General features: G+C 36.6%; 1 long non-coding RNA gene across 1 annotated transcript; it reads left to right on the top strand.

Moving 5' to 3' along the window:
• Nucleotides 1-1,726: 1,726 nt before the first annotated feature.
• Nucleotides 1,727-3,600, top strand: LOC143115101 (uncharacterized). The gene is made up of 3 exons (XR_012985048.1): nucleotides 1,727-1,837; nucleotides 2,575-2,634; nucleotides 3,227-3,600. It is a non-coding gene; the product is annotated as an uncharacterized LOC143115101 (long non-coding RNA).
• The last annotated feature ends 2,928 nt before the right edge of the window (nucleotides 3,601-6,528 follow it).

The following is a 6,528-nucleotide window of genomic DNA, read 5'->3' as shown; positions in this document are numbered from 1 at the left end:
GCATTCGCTTCGCGGCCCTCTTCGGCTATAACCGCACTGTGTAAGTTTGCCAGATCGGGTAGCGGATCTGTAGTTTGATGGACATAAGAAACTACAAATTTGACTTGCATCTGATGTCGCAATACATCTTACTTTCATAAAATCATGCAACATATTCCAATTTTTTCTGTGGACATTGTTATTTGCAAAGCCGGTGCTGGATAAACAAATAGTGTGTGGCAGAGGAAAAGTTATTTGGTGTTGCTTTAAGTGAAGAACGTTGTATATGTATATTTTGACTTTATTTTTTGTATGGCTACAGTATCAGAAAGTTTGGGTGATGCAGATTATGCATAAACGATGTTCAGGAATTCTACCTAAGCAGCACAACCTAAGCAGACTTTTACACTTCAACACCTTCTGCATGACTTTTCATGTGACAGATAAACATTCATTGTTTATATGCACTTGATGCTAGCACTATCACAAGCAGAATTCTATCCTGTCAATCATTCTGCCATACAGTCTTTTACAGCAGCGAACAGCCGTCTCCCTGGAGAGACAGGGGTTTGACCTCTCCCTCACTGGCTTATCAATGTGTTGAAAGCCAGATGAGAAGACTTCTGCCAATCAACTTCTTTAATTAGTTCATTAAGTACTGATGTAAAAGCACAGGTGTTCTACGCATTCAGAGCTGTGTCAGTTTGGAATGGTGATGACAAAGGCCTGTTCACATCCTCTTGCAGGAGAATCACACTTCCCTGACACAAAGAAAAGCGCTTCCAAAAATCAACCTTGTGGCAATATAGGCTGACTGTTAGTTTAAAAAAATTGTCTCTATTATAATAGATTTGGATTAATACGTAAAAATAAAATAAGAAATGAAACCCAGGTAAAAAAGTAGTATACTTTAGTGTGTTAGAAATATGATTAAAGTACATGAAGTATAAAGCAAGTATGCTTACACGTTTTGTACTTTATGTAAAGTATGTTTAATGTGTACTTTTAGAAAGTATACTTCAAAGTAGATGTTATTAAGTTCAACTTCAGTGTACTAAAATTAAATATACTTATTGTGCAATATTCAAAGTGTTTTTGTAATGTACTTTTTAAAAGTGTACTTTGTTGTTAGTGTATTTTAAATGGTAAAGAAGTTTATTTAGTTTAAGTGTATTAAATTGCTAATACTTAGAGTTGTAATATAGTGTGCTTATGGAAAGTATATTTTTTTGGTAGGCCTAATACATTGTTTGTATAGTTTCATAGTCATCTCACCTTTAATAAAATACTAATGTGTGTAGCTTTTAGGCCTGATATGTCAGCCGCATGGATGGCAATGTGCAATAACCTAGCCTAGAGACATACTGATCTATCAGTTTTGGTCATCAAATAATATTTTTTCTTTTGTTGATTTTGTGTCTTAGTAAGGTAGTAGCCTATACGTTTGGGATGTAGTAGAGGTTGTGAGAGGATGAATGTGGCATTTTGTTAAATTTATAGGCAACACAGTTAAATGTATAGGCAGTCCAGTTGACCAATAACATGGCTGTTTGAATTTGAAATGGAGTGGGCGGATCTGTGCAGCTTTCGAGCAAAACGTGGTGTGAGCAAACATTAACTTATTTCATACAGTCTATGCTTGTAACTTTATTTGCAAGACAGATGGACTGTAGAGACCAGAAAATGCATACGTTTACGGTCGGTATAAGGTTACAGGTTTGTCCAAATTAAAGATAACGTTACCATAAATTCTAGTCATGCCAGAGACGTTGGTCCTACAGAGCCAGAAGGACTCGTCATATGAGATAACAAGGACTGAAGCCAGTTGGATCTAAAGTGCCAAGTTATTCGTTATCAGGTGAGTCCCAAAGCATATTGTTAAATGATTCTGATGTAGCTTACTCTTTATGACCTTCGGTAGTCTTTGGAGAAGTTAAATTGATGGCTTAGCAATCTTTAAGAGTTTGTTTTTATCCTTGCTAGTACAAGCTAGCAATGCCAGATCACGTTAGCTAATTTAGCTAACGTTAACGTCGACCAGATCCCTATCAAGAAGAAAACTACATTAGCCTGCTTTGTGTTTGTGGGATTATTGACAAGCGTTGGCTAGCACTAACGTTAGACAAACTATGATGGAAGAAAGTGTGTTCTTTATTAAGCAACGTTTGCCTAAAGTTCACCAATGTTCTTTAATATTATGTGTGGTGTAGGCTAAGTTAACTCACAGAAAGGAGGATAGTGCTAGGCTAGTCACACTTCACACTTCACATTCATTAGGCATGCTAATGACATTGTAGCTGTTTTTTTCTTTAATCGTGGAGACATCTTTTAAAATGAGTCTACAGGACAAATTACATGCATTTTATGAAGTAGAACGTTTTTTTCCACCATTGATATTAGAGGGGGAATTAAACCTGGTGTTCTACTAAGTTAGTGCTATGAAGCTTAGGCTACATGATTGATATTATGCCTTGGTTTATGCGATAGATTTAGTTTTTTTTTATTATTTGTGTTTGACAGAGCATTCAAGTTCATTTCATGGTAGTGTTTGTAATTTACCTAGTTTTAATCTGTAGCCTAACTATGTTTTTACAGGTGTTCCTGGACAGTTTTGAAACCAAGATGTCTGAACGCCTCAAATAATCAGCAGTAAAGGTAAATATTCTTCATCCAGGACCTTATCCCATTACTCTTAAAGCATAACTCAAGCCAAAATGCAACCTAGGGTCTTTTTGTGAATGTACCTGAGTCAAACTTTCGTTTGAAAGCATAATTAAGTCAGAAGCGCCACCATTAAGCTTGACTGTATTGTCGTTTCTGGGTCAAATGCCATTTTGAATGGGAGTCGTAGGGGCAGAACTATTTTGATACATGATGATTTTGATTCATGCATCAAAATAGTAGGCTAGTGCCCCTACGACTCCCATTTAAAATGCCATTTGACCCGAAAACGATAATACGGTTGTATTGGAAACAAAGGAATCTAAGGTAATCAAATGCAGAAAACAGGGTGGTTGCACTCATCGGTGCCAAGGTGCACAACGCTTTAAGGAAAGACTACCTGGCCAGGTCTACCCATACCAGGATGGCAAACAGATGGTGTCAATACCTATTTGACCCATAAAAAGTAAATGTCAAATAGGTACAGATAATCTGTATTAATCTCATCATTGTCAATAGATTTCTGTGTAAAATATTGTTTATCTTGTAAAATGTTTTCCATCTTCTTTCTGTTCACAGACAACAGAGACAAATTCTCTAATACCAAGGTCAATGCATTTGACTGCTGTCCAGCCCCGGGTTGCCACCGAAAACTTTATGCATCTTGGACTGGAAGATGGTGTGCTAGTAAGGAAGCTAGCTACCACAGCTTTTGCCACCACATCTCAGTATTGGGAGGGAAGTTCACTCACTGCACAACTCTACCAGCTGTACCTTTCCTCCTCAGCCATAATCCGTAACCACCATGGTTTTCTTTCTGGGCCAGAAGACTTTGCAAACAAATAAGCAATAAATGATCATGCATTACACATTTAGCCATGTTAGACTGTTAAGTTGTTGGCTGTAGGCTGGGTGTCCAGTAAACAATTTCAAGCTTAGAGGGCAAATTCTCTCACCTAGGAGGGTGAACAACTTTTGTTTTTCATGAAATCTGCATTTTGAATTGATGGTTTACCAATGAGGCTGTAGAGTATCGCGACACAATAGTGGCAAAAAGCACTTGCGCGATGAAACATGCATTTGGGTGTATTATATTATATATTATTTCACACACGTAGATATTAAATGTGTGCGCGCAAATTCTCTCTGCGCGTGCGCACTCAGAGGAAACTGCTCCCCAAGCATGGAAAAAAATGCTGCGAGCGAGGAGGAATCTGACCAGCGCTCCAAACAGCCACTCAAAAAATCTATGCATGTGAAATAATATAATACGGCCAAATGCATGTTTTATCGCGTTACCACATCCAACTTGAAAAGATATGCTCAAGAGATCCATAACTTTCAGAAAAATGTTTTACTTTTGTTATGGATGAATGTTATGTTTTGTTTTCATTCATGTCAATAAAATGTTTTTCCTCATAATCAAAGTGTAATTTGTCATGTAACAGAATAGGTAGGAGAGTACTAATAGTACAATTTAAAAGCACACTAATATTATACTTAAATTGCATGCCTTTATAATGCTTAAAGTATCTTAAGACTATACTTTTATTAACATAACTGCAAACTTTCAAGGCACTTATTGTAGTCAGGAAGTACATTTGAAGTTAATTTAAAATATTACAGAAGCATGGCAAATGAATAAAAATGAGGATGATAAGAGTGTATTCAAAATACACTACTACACTATTATTATTTATATTGTAATGCCTTTTAAGTACATTTCCAATACACTTGGGATGTTACAAAATTGTACTGCGACTGTGTTTCGAATGCTCATAAAATATATTTTTGTATAATGTACTTAAGAACACTTAAAGTTTGAAAAAAGTTGTTCCATTTTACAGGGTTCCCGCGGATCCTTAAAAAGTCTTAAATACAACTTTCGGTTTTTAAGGCCTAAAAAAGTCTTAAATTGTATGGGATGTCTTGAATTTTTGAAAGGGAGGTATTAAATTTGCGTATGGGACCGCCAGCAAGTGCAAGAGCGAGTGAAATGTCTATCCGGTTTTTCGTGTATTTAAAACGCAATTGTCACTTATAAGTGACTATAAGGCAACGGGAGGAAGTGTAGTGGTTACAGAGTGAAGATGTTTTCACTGGTGTGGTTAAAGGTGTGAAAACGGTAATAATATGTACAAATATGCCTGACGTTTTCGTGGTGTAGCCGTGGCCTGAGAGATATGCAGGTAGCCTACGTGAGGTAGAATGAGCGGGAGAAAGAGTTGGTAAGCCAGTTAGCGATAGGGCCATACGTTGGAATTTAGGCAGGACATAGCCTATGGATTTTAAAAGCCCTGTCCGGCGCAGCCATAAGCCGGACGCATATTTGTCCTTTTTGGAGTTGCGCTGGGCATCATGGTTTCACAAACTATGGACGTGAAGACTGCTGGTCAAATTATGCGCAGTGATTCTGTCACTCGTCTGATAATTTGCTGCGAAGGAAGGAACCACGGACTGACAGAAAAAGAAAACAAACGTTTTCGCAATCAGGAGGAAATATGTTAAGTTGATCTGTTTGCATCTTTCCAGCGTGTGTTGCTGGCCTAGCCTAGGGAAGAAAATATCTGTCTAAGTTATAATACCTGTAATATCTGTCAACAGCTTGTTTGCCAGCCTTTCCCAGTAGGCCTACTTCGCAAAAGTTGTGAAATATAGCTGCATTTTTTTTTACTGTCGGCGACTGGCTACATAAAAAAAAAAAAAAAAAAACGTGCGTTCATAATACGTGCGTGCTTCAGATGAAACCAGCAGGATCGATCTGAGGAGGACCTGTCTCTTAATTAATTTAAAACAAGTCAATGGTTTTACAATGTTTCAGTCAAGCTTTGGTTGGTTTAGATATAGGTATGCATAGGTATGCAAAATGTAAAGTCGTGGATTAACTTTAATTTGCTGTGCTGAATATGGGACAATAGATGCACATAGTACATGATATAAAGTAGGCCTATTAAAATATTTAAATAGCTTAGTCTAACTTTGAAAAAAATATTGAAGGGAATCCAGTCCAGTGCACATGTCTTTGGCAAGTAGCCTAGGCTACTACAGACACAGGTGAAGAACAGTCAGCCTCAGCCAGTAAGCACAACCAGATATGTACAGCCAGCTTCAAAAGCAAGCAGCCCAGACCCTAAAATTGGGCATTTATAGCTTTGAAGGTAATTCACACACAATTATTTTTCTTTCGCCAAAATATATGTGGTAACTTCTGTAGACATCCAAAATGGGGTGGGGGTTAAAATTAGTAGGAAAAAAAAAAACTATTGCATAAAACAGTTTTAAGTTGTTTTAATTTTTCCATTTAGATGTCTTGAAAAGGTCTTAAAAGTCTTTAAATTTGCACTTGGAAAATGTGCAGATACCCTGATTTTAGCACACTAATTACACTCAAAGTATAGTCAAGTTGGTATTAAGTTGCACTTAATACATAATTCAATACACTTAATTACACTTGGATTTGACGAAAAAAGTACAAACGGTACTTAGTACACTTTCAAAAAGTATACTTTTAATAGTTTTTTTTTTTACCTGGGAATAAACATTCTGAATTGGTGATAAAGTGAAAACTCATCGATGTTTTGTCACTTATTATTACCTATATTGAATTTACACTACTTTATCTACACTGCTCAAAAAAATTAAGGGAACACTCACAGTTTTCCACAATTGTTAAAACACATTTTTTTAAAACCTTCCACCCTTTTCTCCATTCTCACAGTTCTTGCAAAATAAAACATTTGCCTCAAAAATTTAATTTGTGCTCAGAACCAAACAGTGTCAGAGTACCGATCCAGTGTATGATTGAAGTGTTCCCTTAATTTTTTTAAGCAGTATAGTTTGTATGGGCAACCAACTACTTTCTACATTAATACTCAATACAATATTCAA

This window comes from Alosa pseudoharengus, unplaced genomic scaffold (assembly GCF_046254945.1).
Source record: "Alosa pseudoharengus isolate Yale_2024_CS ecotype anadromous, Long Island Sound unplaced genomic scaffold, YU_APseudo_1.1 YU_APseudo_1.1_scf_9, whole genome shotgun sequence".
NCBI classification, from domain to species: domain Eukaryota; kingdom Metazoa; phylum Chordata; class Actinopteri; order Clupeiformes; family Clupeidae; genus Alosa; species Alosa pseudoharengus.
This window is presented reverse-complemented; position numbering and strand designations above follow the sequence as displayed.